Source organism: Trachypithecus francoisi, unplaced genomic scaffold (genome assembly GCF_009764315.1).
Source record: "Trachypithecus francoisi isolate TF-2019V2 unplaced genomic scaffold, Tfra_2.0 Lachesis_group0, whole genome shotgun sequence".
In the NCBI taxonomy this organism is placed as follows: Eukaryota; Metazoa; Chordata; class Mammalia; order Primates; family Cercopithecidae; genus Trachypithecus; species Trachypithecus francoisi.
In genome coordinates, this window is record NW_022681453.1 from 127,925,028 (window position 1) to 127,937,680 (window position 12,653).

At 41.7% G+C, this 12,653-nt stretch overlaps 1 pseudogene; it reads right to left on the reverse strand.

Annotated features, from left to right (window-relative positions):
* Positions 1-2,682: 2,682 nt before the first annotated feature.
* LOC117077236 lies at positions 2,683-4,539 on the reverse strand (annotated as a pseudogene).
* Positions 4,540-12,653: the final 8,114 nt, after the last annotated feature.

The window sequence follows — 12,653 nt, forward strand, 5'->3', positions numbered from 1 at the left end:
GTAATCCCAGCTACTCCAGGGGCTGAGGCAGAAGAATTGCTTGAAACCAGGAGGCAGAGATTGTAGTTAGCCACTGCACTCCAGACTGGGGGACAGAGTGAGACTCCATCTCAAAAAACAAATAAACAACCCAAATGCAGTGTTCTAAGGTCTTTTTTTTTTTTTTTTTTTTAATGGAGTCTCATCCTGTCGCCCAGGGTGGAGTGCAGTGGTGCAATCTCAGCTCACTGCAACCTTCGCCTCCCAGGTTCAAGTGATTCTCTCTGGTCTCAGCCTTCCAAATAGCTGAGATTACAGGTGTGCACCACCATGCCCAGCTAATTTTTGTATATTTTTAGTAGAGACGGGTTTCACCATGTTGACCAGGCTGGTCTTGAACTCCTGATCTCAAGTGATCCACATGTCTCGGCTTTCCAAAGTGCTGGGATTACAGGCGTTAGCTACTGCACCCAGCCTAAATTCTTTAAATGTATTTACTTAATCCTCACAATAACCTCATGAAATAGGAACCATTATTATTCTCTTTTATATTTTAGGAGGCTGAGGCAAACAGAGTTTAAGCCTTGCCTGTAGTGAGTTCAAGCCCTGTAACCAGAATTTGGATCCATGAAGTCTAGCTGTGTAAAACAGAACAGCCCAGGACTGTTACCTAAAAAGCTCTAATATCTAGAGGTAGAGATAGCTAATGGTAGAAACGGAGAAGAGAGAAAAGGGCTCTGAAGAAGCAGCAGCCAAAGAGGTAAGAGAGAAACAGTTTAAACAAGTGTCAGCATAAGTCAAAAGAAGAGCACATTCAAGAAAGAGGGAGTAACCAATGGTGTTGAATGATGTGAGGTCAAGGAAAATGCATACTAAAATTAATTCTATTACTGGTAGAAGACTCAGCTCATGACTCCTAGTTGTTTTTTGTTGTTGTTGTTGTTGTTGTTTTCCTTCAGGATACTTTACTAGAATAACTTAAGGTATGATTCTAACTTGATAAATAGAAAAGAAATGCTTTTGTAATAGCTTCTACTATAAACATATCTTGCCTTAAAAATACATGAAATACACAAATCCAGATACTCAAAATATAATTTAGAGAGAATTTGCCTATGGCTAACAATAGAATTCCTTACTGAAATGATTCATCATAGCATTCTCTTATATGGGGATTTCTCTTAATACATTTAAAATACAATTTAATTTTCAAATCTGTAGGACATAAAATTTTAAACACACATTTGCTGCACACCTGTATGATTTTTACTTGTTGTAGTATTTGCTAAGATTAGGAAGAATTTAAATTTTCAGGAAGAATGAAGCTTAAGAGCTATTAAAGGAAAATGATTAGCTTTTCCTACCATTCAAAGATTATCTTCTTTAAATTTTCAAATCTTAGTTTCAGTTTCAGTGAATAAATTGTTAGCAGTTATGTTTTTGGGTTCTCACGGGGAAATCTTTACATTTTCAAGAAATTTATTTGTGATAAGGATAATAGTAAAGAACTTCATTTTCATCTGCATATATGCAGTTCTTAAGAAATCTTCAAGCACCAAGTGCATCACACGTGGTGAAAAATGGATTAGAAATATTCCTCTCAAAGAATATATTTGTAATTATCAATGTAATATTAGCTTATGTTTTAACTTTCATAAAAAATACATATATACCATATAAAGTGTTTTTTTGGCTTGAATTTTTACAACCTTTATGACAATATTAGAAAATGGGAGACACTTACTTTCCTATCTATGTTTGTTTGATTTAAAATGTTGGCTTAAAGATCAAGATGCAATTATTAGCACCTGTCTTTAATCTGAAATAATAGAGGAAAATGGTGGGATGCTCGACATGAACTGCATGATCTGAGGAAACCTATGAAAAAGCAATGTACTACTTTTCTTCCCTAGTAACTAGAGTAAAATGGAAATAATAGCTATGTTGGAGTTGCCAACCATAGGACTAGATCAGGGTCATCGCCTGGCACAGTGACTGTTACATACTAGGTTCAGAAGATCACTGTAGAACAGACAAATGAACATATAAATGAATAACAAATGACGCTTGTGTTTGCACCAGTAATGAGAAGAAGGAGAAAGTGTGTTAAATAATAATAGCCAATTTGTACTGCATGGCTATCATGTGTTCAGCACAGCAGATAATTATAAAAGCCAAAATTTACTAATGCTTACCATGTGCTCTGCTACCTACCAAACCATCACTAATTGAAGCCTCAATAGGTAGCATTATTATCATTATCCCTCATCATTTCATCTTACAAATGAGTACTCTGAAGCAAAAGAGGTCAAGCAACTTTCCCCAAATCACAAAGCTGGTAAATGATAGTTTTGGGCTTTGAACAGCTTATGGTCAAAGCCTGCTCTTTTAACTACCAGGCCACAGTATACATTTCACATGGTTAAAAGCTATATGTTGTATTTGCTGAAATCCTTACAGTTCCACCGCAAATCCTACCAACAGCCTTATTTGCCACTTTAGGAAGATATTTGTCTTCCAGAATCACTGACTTTCAGAGCTAGGTAGCAGCCTAGAGATCAGTATAAAGTAGTGGCCAAGTACATGGCCTTTGGCTTCAGGCAAGATGCACTTCTGGCCTTACCCCTGTACCAAAAAATTTTTTTTGTTTTTGTCATTGTTTTAAGCCCACTACGTTATGTTGTAATTGGTGATGCACCATTAGATAACTAATACAATTACCCATAAATCGGCTGGCTTTCAGGAGAACACGTCTTGAAGCACAGTTGAACTTGAATCTCTTCTGGGTCCTCCTGCTGGGTCATGCTGGGGAGCCGCTCCCGCTGCCTCAAGGCCTATGTGCCCTCCAGGTTGGGCTGGTGGCAGTGGCTGCGTAGGACCATGACCCGCCGGCCCCAGGTGATGGTGCGGCTGTGGCAGCCCAGCCAAGCCTGATCCTGGTACATCCAGTACATCTTCTTCCTGGCTGCCTTCTCCTTCCTGTAGAGGAAGGACTTGGGCACCAGGAACCTGCCCCCCAGGGAAGTCCTCAGAATTCCAGGGACCAGAAGGGTTCTGGGCAATCCCACTGTGCCAGGATGGAGAAGTGCTCCCGCTGCCGCAGGGCCTCCAGGCCACCCAGGTCCAGTGGGTGGCAGTGCCTGTGCATGACCATGACCCGCTGGCCCTGGGTGATGGCGCGGCTGCGGCAGCCCATGCGGGCCTGGTCCCGGCAGGTCCAATACATCTGCCTGTAGAAAAAGGACTGGTACACTAGGAAGCTGCCCCCCAGCGGGGACCGCAGGAACTCAGGGCTTCCGGGGTCTGCATCCATGTCCTGGTCCTCATTCAGGGATCCTTCCAGGGCTTGGGGATGGGTTGGCAGCTCCTGGTCTTCGACCTTCGCTGGCTTTCCAGGCTGGCGCCTGGTGAGAGTCAGGGGGCCGGGGCCTCTGTGGTAGAGAAGACTGTTCACGCCTAGGAGGAGCGTGTCCACTTGCCTCCCAGGGCCGTCCTGCACAGCCTGCAGAGTCTCCATGGCCTTCTCCTGCTGCTGCCGGGCCTTCAGGCCCTCCACGTCAGGTGGGTAGCAGTAGCCACGCATCACGGTCACCCGCTGTCCTTGAGTGATGGCCCGGCTCAGGCAGCTGTGCAGCACATGGTCCCGGCAGGTCCAATACACCTTCTCCCCCACGGCCTTCTCCTGCTTGTAGGGCAACGACTTGTGCACCAGGAAGCTGCCCCCATAGCACCTCCTCAGGAACTCGAGGGGCCGGGCCTGTCCCAGCCCCAGGATCGAGCACTTCTTGGGCGTCAGGCTCAGCAGCGACAGGGCTTGGGGTCCGTGGCCCTCCTCTGGGCCGGCTTGCTCAACACCAGCCCAGGGGTGGGCTCTGGCTCTGGCTCCTTGGGGCAGTGCCACAGGCCCACCCCCTCCAGCAGCTCCTGCACTCAGCCTCCAGGGCCCTCAGAACCCCAGGGATCTCCCAAGCCCTCTGGCAGGGCCAGGCTGGGCAGTTTCTCCCACTGGCGCCAGGCCTTCAGGCCTTGCTCATGGGGTGCGTGGCAGTGGCCCCGCAACACTGTGGCCCGCAGACCTCAGGTGATGGCCCGGCCCCGGCAGCCCAGCTCAGGGTGCTGGTGGCACTTCCAGTACACCTTATCCCCCACAGCCTTCTCCTGCTTGTACAAGAAGGACTCCAGCACCTGGAGGCGACCCCCAAATGGTGTCCTCAGGAACTCCAGGGAATGCGGGTGCTGTGTCCAGCTTGCTGCTCTTCTGTTTAGGCATCTCGGGGGCTGGCTGGACCGCCCCTCCCTGCTCCTCAGCTGGCAGGATCTGCAAGGTGCTGGCGAAGGTGGCGGGGCCAGTCATCTCCAGCGACAGGACGCAGTGCACTTCCTGGGGCTTGAAGCCCACCCCATCCTCATCTTGGTTGGATGCTGTGAGCAGGACCAGTTTGGAGAACTTCCCGGGCTTCCTGAGGCTGCCAGGACGATGTCAGTGCCTGGCTCAGGGGATGGCTCCTGGTCGGCCTTCCCACTCTCACCCTCCTGTACGCTGGGCTTGGTCTGGGGCATCCCGGGACCCAGGGCCTGTCCCTCAGGCCACGCTCAGCCCCCGGCAAGGAACCTGGAGTCCAGCGGTTCCGTTCATGTGCCCGAGCTGTTGCTGTTGCTGCCTCGGCTGGTCGGGGTGGGGCTGCGGCGATGTCTGGAGAAGCCCTAGATCACCGCGGGTTCCCTGGGTTCTAGCCTTCACAAGTGAGTGAGAGCCGCCACCATCATCCCCCACACCTGGTCACGGCGCTGGCTTTCTGGGCAGGAGACCCGGTGGACAGTCCTGTAACTTATCTGGGCTGGTTTCCAGCAGGGCCCTCACTCTCCGGCGACAGCGCTTCGGCGGGTCAGTCAGCCTCTGCTGCTGCAGCAGCAGGCGTGGACCTCGAGGCTCAGGCCGCCGCTGCCACCCCGACCCTGGCACCTGCTCTCCGTCCCCGACCTGCTCCTTGGGAGCTAGCCCTGTCCAAAAATTTCTTAAAGATCTTTTTATTATTATTTCACTTTGGAAAATGAGGCAAGTATAGTCAGAAGCAAGCAACTATGTACTGCTTACCAGGTATTGACTACATTAGTTCAAGTTCCCACCTACTGCTATTAAATTTTGTCTCAGTTAGCAAGACAAGGCAATCTAGTCATTAAGAAGCCGCTTAAAATCCCTGCTTTTAATGAGTGGGCCTCAGTGTTAATAGTTTCTTACTTTTGATGTTTTAACTTCATGGGAAATGGAGCAGTAAGAAGCTGGCCCATTTTTCTGACAACAGAAGGGGAAATTCAAGACTGTAACAATATTGAACTCTAGTCAGCTTCTTTTTTTTTTTTTTTTTGACAGAGTCGTGCTCTTTCGCCCAGTCTAGACTCTCAGGCTGGAGTCTAGTGGCACAATCATGGCTCACTGCAACCTCCACCTCCCAGGTTCAAGCAGTGCTCCTGCCTCAGCCTCCTGAGTAGCTGGGATTACAGGCACCCGCCACCACACCCAGCTAATTTTTGTATTTTTAGTGGAGATAGGTTTTTGCCATGTTGGCCAGGCTTAGTTCAGAGATTTTCAAAATGCAATTCACATACTCCTGAGATCTCCAAGACCATTTCAAGAAGTCGGCGAGGCCAAAGCTGTTTTTATGATAAAACTAAGATGTGATTTTTCTTCTTCATTATGCTGATAATTGCCAGTGTTGCTAAGGCAATGGTAGGTAAACCTGTAGGTTCCTTAGAAAGAATCAAGGCTGTGATACCAAACTACACTGGCAGTTATCACATTCTTCACCACCACATGCTCACAATAAAAATAAAATGTCAGTTTCACTTAATAATGTCCTTTATAAAGCAATAAAAATGATTAACTTTATTAAATCTAAACCCTTGAGTATATATCTTATTAATATTCCTTATTACAAAATGAGAAGTGTATATGAAGCATTTCTACCACATATTGAAATATGATAGTTGTCTCTAGGAAAAGAAACCTCATGCAACTGAATTACAAATGGAACCAGCATACATTTTCATACAACATCATTTTTACTTGAAAAAGAAGACTGACAGACAAATGAATTTTCAGATTATTTGGCAGACTTTAATTTTAATGGACAAAGTAAGCCTGTCACTTCAAGAAAAACAACAGATGGTATTTATTGCCTATGATCAAAATGTGAGCTTTCAAGAGAAAATTAAAATTTTAGAAACCTGGAATCTACTGCTATGAACTTGGTAGTTTTTCAATACTTACAAGCTTTCCTGATGAGATTAGTGGTGATATTAACAAAATAATTTTTGATATTGTAAAACGAAATGGGTCAAGATTCAGAAAATCTGAATAAGTCCGTGAACCAATATTTTTATCATTGAATGATGTTACAAAGTCATGCATGAGTAAAAAACCCATTCTAAGTTCAAAACAAATAAGAGGATTTTAAACACAACCACATACATAAAATTTATTTATATAATTTAAGGTTCTACAGTGCAGTTAACCTTTAAGCAACTAGCTCTTGGGTGGGCATGGTGACTCTCACCTATAATCCCAGCACTTTGGGAGGCTAGGCAGGCAGATCACGAGGTCAGGAGTTCGAGACCAGCCTGGCCGACATGATGAAACCCTGTCTCTACAAAAATACAAAAATCAGCTGGGCATGGTGGCGGGTGCCTATAATCCCAGCCACTCGGTAGGCTGAGGCAGGAGAATCGCTTGAACCCAGGAGGCAGAGGTTGCAGTGAGCCAAGATCGCTCCATTGCATTCTAGCCTGGACGACAGAGCAAGACAGGACAGGACAGAACAAGACAGGACAGGACAGGAAAGAAAAGGAACCTCTTGCAGAGGTTTGATATAATGTTAAAAATGAGAAAACAGTAACAGACAGAACAAGTGAATAGCCCAATATCAGAAACAAATTGCTGAGGATCTGAGATGAGAAACTTGGCCCTTAAATCCCTACCTCCCAGGAAAAGTTTCTACTAATATCACAACTGTATTATTAGTATTTAGCCTTTTTAAGATTCTGAAGAACATAGCCCTTACTTGATCCCCAATCATCAGAACTTAAAATTTAGAAAGAATTGGTCTACAAAATAGTTTCCAACTTTTTAATGCTAAAACATTTTGAGGATGTCTACATGGAGTGTTTATATTGTAAGCATCCATTGACAAAATACTGTAAGAAATTATATTTAGTCTTTGGCAACATATGACATACATTTTGATTCAGGTTTTCCTTTCTTTTCTTGCTTGAGATGGAGTCTCACTCTGTCACGCAGGCTGCAGTACAGTGGCGCGATCTTGGGTCACTGAAACCTCCACCTCCCGAGTTCAAGCCATTCTCCTGCATCAGCCTCCCCAAGTAGCTGGGATTACAGGTGCCTGCCACCACACCTGGTTCATTTTTATATTTTTAGTAGAGATAGGATTTCACCACATTGGCCAGGCTGGTCAAGAACTCTTGAGCTAAAAGATCTGCCTGCCTCGGCCTCCCAAAGTGCTGGGATTAGAGTGAACCACCATGCCCAGCCCAGGTTATCCTTTTTAAGCATCCAAATCCCACAAATTAGAATTCAAAGGTCTCAATCTAAGTCTTTGAAAATGCTAATAACAGGGGGTAACCCTCAGATTCAGACTAACACAGAAGGCAAAATTTGTCCCATCAGCTATGGAGAAATCTGAATTTATTTGTATTTTTATTGTAAAAGTATGCAAAGAAGGGCCAATTTTCTAAATAAATCTGGTGCCTTTTCAACATTCTAGTAGATTGGGAGAATCTACTGTGGGAGAAATACAACTGTCTAGTGTCCTTTGTGAAGGTATTACTACTCTGGTTTTAACCAGTGATCATTCCTACCCAAAGATAAAATAGCACCATATTATTCCATTGCCAAACTCAACCTGGAATTGAAGCAGGGAGGAGATGCAAAGTAAAAATGGCTGCATGCAAATGTAAGGTATTCTGTTTCTAGCCTTATTCTGCCTAAGACTTAGAATCAGAGAATTTCAGAATCAGCAGAAGTCTTACACACAATCTAGCCAATCATCCCTTTTTAAAGATAAGGAAACTGTGACCCGGAAAAATTAAGTGGCTTCCTCAAGTTTTTACAGTAAATTAATGCCAGAGATAAGATGACAACATGGGCTCTTGTCTATACCACAACTTGATCATCTAATTGCTTTTTTTCTTGATCATCAGTTTTCTATCTCTAAACCTACACTGAGGTTTTCCTAACCACAACAAAAAGGAAACAGCATGCTAAAGAATTGGTTAAATCAAATCAAGGAATTCTATTTACTTTCAAAAAATAAAAGAAACTCTTGTTAAATGCTAAGAAGTTTATAATAGTATAGTCAGTTGACACAGGTTCTCAGGTTTCAATTACGGAAGAAACATATTGCCCAAGTCTACAAATGCTATCCTAATTTATCAGATTACTTACTTAGAAAGCGTGCTTTTGATCTGCTCTTCCAAAGAAGAACAAATGTACAGACTTCAATACTTAATAAAGTTGAAAGCTTCTCCCTGGGGTAACTGAAATTTTTATCAAAGGGGCGATAGACCTGGTTGCAGCTGTAACAAAGAAGTGCCATATAAAGCCAAGTGGAAAGCAGTTATACATCATTGGTGGTAAAGGGCCATTGAACATGGTCATATTAATTGGAATCTATTGCACAGGACATTCCACTACCTGCTGGGCAAATGACCCTGAAAGTTTTGAGTCTCTCTGGTGTATAAAAAAGTTCAGACGTAAAAATAATCATACAGATGGTGGATTCTCTATCCTTGAATGGGCATAGCTACCCTGAGATCTGGGTGGCTGGAAATTTCTTTTTTAAATAATGCCCTTTGAGTGAGTCCCCATATATGCATCTTCTTTTCCAACCATTTGAAAACTTGTCTTCTAATAATTTCACACAGAGCTTTCAGTGTAGCAACATTCAAAAGAACGAAACTAATGAAACACAGCAACTTTTACATTTTCACTTTTGTGCTTTGGGAAAATTCTGATTAAAAGGTATGAGGCAGTTCAAATTGGAATTGCATCATTTCCTCCAAAATAAGTAACTTCTAATCAAATAGAAAAATTAGAGAAATTGATAGCTAAGGTAATATGGAACACATTTCAGATACATCAGGATGCAAACCTTATGCACCTACAATTTAAATTATTTTATCCTTAGATGCTATATTCTTCCAGATTTTAGATTATATGTAAAGAATAATCACTATATTTGCCTTTTAGGCAGATGCTGTTCCAGACCTTCATCACAGCCACTTTATCTTATTCATTAAACTAAATATTAAAATAAACCCCCAGAAGATATCATAATGTCAATAAATAATAATCTTAAAATGCTAGAAACATTGTCAGGATATGCCAACTGATAAGATTAATCCATTTTTGACATAGCTACACAATAATACTGGAAGACTTCAACACCCCGCTGACAGTATTAGATTATCAAGGCACAAAACTAACAGAAAAATTCTGGACTTAAATTTGGCCCTTGGCCAATTGGTTCTAATAGACACCTACAGAATACTCCACCTAATAACCACAGGATATGTATCTTCTCATCTGCACATGGTACATACTCTAAAATCTACCACATTCTCAGCCATTAGGCAAGTCTCAACAAATTCAAAAAAAGTGAAATCATACTAAGCATATTCTCAGACCTCAGTGGAATGGAAATAGAAATCAAACCAAGAGGAACTCTCAAAACCACACAATGACATGGAAACTAAATAACTTGCTCCTGAATGGCTTCTGGGTAAACAGTAAAATTAATACAGAAATCAAAACATTATTTGAAACAAATGATAATGGAGACACAGCATGACAAAATCTCTGGGATGCAACAACGCAGTGTTAAGAGGGAAATTTATTGTACTAAATACTTACATCAAGAGGTTAGAAAGATCTCAGATTAACACTCTACCACTTACAGGGACTAGAAAAACAAGAACATACTAATTCCAAAGTAAGCAGAAGAAAAGAAATAATTAAAATCAGAGTAGAGCTAAATACAATTGAGACCCAAAATACATAGAAAGAATCAACAAAACAAAAAGTGGGTTCTTTGATAGGATAAACAAGACCAATAGACTGCAAACTAGATTAACAAAGAAAAAAGTGAGAAAATTCAAATAAACACAATCAGAAATGACAAAGGTGGCATTATAACCGATTCAACAGAAATACAAAAGATCCTCAGAGACTACTATAAACACATCTATGCACACAAATTAGAAAATCTAGAGGAAATGGATAAATTCCTGAAAACACAAAACTTCCCAAGATTGACAGGAAGAAATTGAAACCCTGAGCAGTCCAATAACAAGTTCCAAAATTGAATCCGTAATTTGAAAAAAAAAATCCATAAACCAAAAAAGCTGTGGACCAGATGGATTCACAGCTGAATTCTAGCGGTCGTAAAAAGAGCTAGTACCAATCCTACTGAAACTATTTCAAAAAACTGAGGAGAAGGAACTCTTCCCTAACTCATTTTACAAAACCAGTATCATCCTAATACCAAAATCTGGCAAGGACACAAGAAAAAATAAAACCAAAGGCCAATTAAACCTGATGAACATAGTTGTAAAAATCCTCAATAAAGGCCAGGCGCGGTGGCTCAAGCCTGTAATCCCAGCACTTTGGGAGGCCGAGACGGGCAGATCACGAGGTCAGGAGATCGAAACCATCCTGGCTAACCCGGTGAAACCCTGTCTCTACTAAAAAAATATATACAAAAAAAAAAAAAATCCTCAATAAAATACTAGCAAACCAAATCCGGCAGTGCATTGAAAAGTTAATTCACCATGTTCAAGTGGGCTTTATTCTTGGGATGTAAGGTTGGTTCACAATACACAAATCAACAAACGTGATGCACTACATAAACAGAATTAAAACAAACTCATATGATCATCTCAATAGATGCAGAAATATTTCAATAAAATCCAATCCTTTCATGAGTGAAAAGAAAACAAACCTCGGCCGGGCGCGGTGGCTCAAGCCTGTAATCCCAGCACTTTGGGAGGCCGAGAAGGGCGGATCACGAGGTCAGGAGATCGAGACCATCCTGGCTAACACGGTGAAACCCCGTCTCTACTAAAAATACAAAAACTAGCCGGGCGAGGTAGCGGGCGCCTGTAGTCCCAGCTCCTCGGGAGGCTGAGGCAGGAGAATGGCGTGAACTCGGGAGGCGGAGCTTGCAGTGAGCTGAGATCCGGCCATTGCACTCCAGTCCGGGCGACAGAGTGAGACTCCGCCTCAAAAAAAAAACAAAGAAAACAAACCTCAAGAAACTACACATCAAGAGACAATACTTCAAAATAATAAAGGCATCTGTGACAAATCTATAGCCAACATCATACTGAATGGGCAAAAGCTGGAAGCATTCCCCTTGAAAACTGTAATTAAACAGGGATTTCCACTCTCACCGCTCCTATTCAACATAGTACTGGAAGTCCTAGTCAGAGCAATCAAACAAGAGAAATAAAGAAAAAAAAAAGACACTAAACCAGGAAAAGAGGAAATCAAATTATCTCTCTTCACTGACAATATAATTCTATACCTAGAAAATCCTAAAGACTCCACCAAAAGAATCCTAGACCTGATAAACAACTTCAGTAAAGTTTCAGGATATTAAAGTCAACATTCAAAACCCAGTAGCACTTCTATATACCACTAACATTCAACCAACTCAAGAAGGTAATCCCACTTATTATAGCCACAAAAAAAACACCTAGGAATACATCTAACCATGGAGATGAAAGATCTCTACATGGAGAACTACAAAATACTGATGAAATAAATCATAGATGATACAAACAAATAGAAAAATATTCCATACTCATGGATTAGAAGAATCAACATTGTTAAAATGCCCATAGTGTCACAAGCAATCTACAAATTCAACACTATTCCTATCAAAGGATCAACATCAGTTTTCACAGAATTCTGAAAAACTATTCTAAAATTCATATGAAACCAAAAAAAAAAAAAAAAAAAAAGAGGCCAAACAACCACAGCAATCCTAAGCAAAAAGAACAAAACCGGAGGCATCACATTACCTGACTTCATACTACAGTTTGAAGATCATAGTAACCAAAAACAACATAGTATTAGTACAAAAATAGACACATAGACCAATGGAACAGAATAGAAACCCCATAAATAAAACCACATGCCTGCAACCAATTGATCTTCGACAAAGTTGACAATAACAAGCAATGGGGAAAAGACTCCCTATTCAATAAATGGTACTGGAAAATCTTGTTAACAGTATGCAGAAGAATAAAACCGGACTCCTTTCTTTTGCCATAGACAAAAAGACAAAAGATTTAAATGTAAGACCGAAACCTTAAAAATCTTAGCAGAAAACCTAAAAATATCTTTCTGGACATCGGCCTTGGCAAATAATTTATGACTAAGTCCTCAAAAGCAATTGCAACAAAAACAAAAATTGGCAAAAAGGGCCTAATTAAACTAAAGAGCTTCTGCACAGCAAAAGAAACTATCAACAGAGTAAACAGACAACCTAAAGAATGGGAGAAAACATTGGCAAACTCTGCATCCAATAAAGGACGAATATCCAGACTATAAAAAACTTAAATCAACAAGCAAAAAACAAACCACCACATTAAAACGT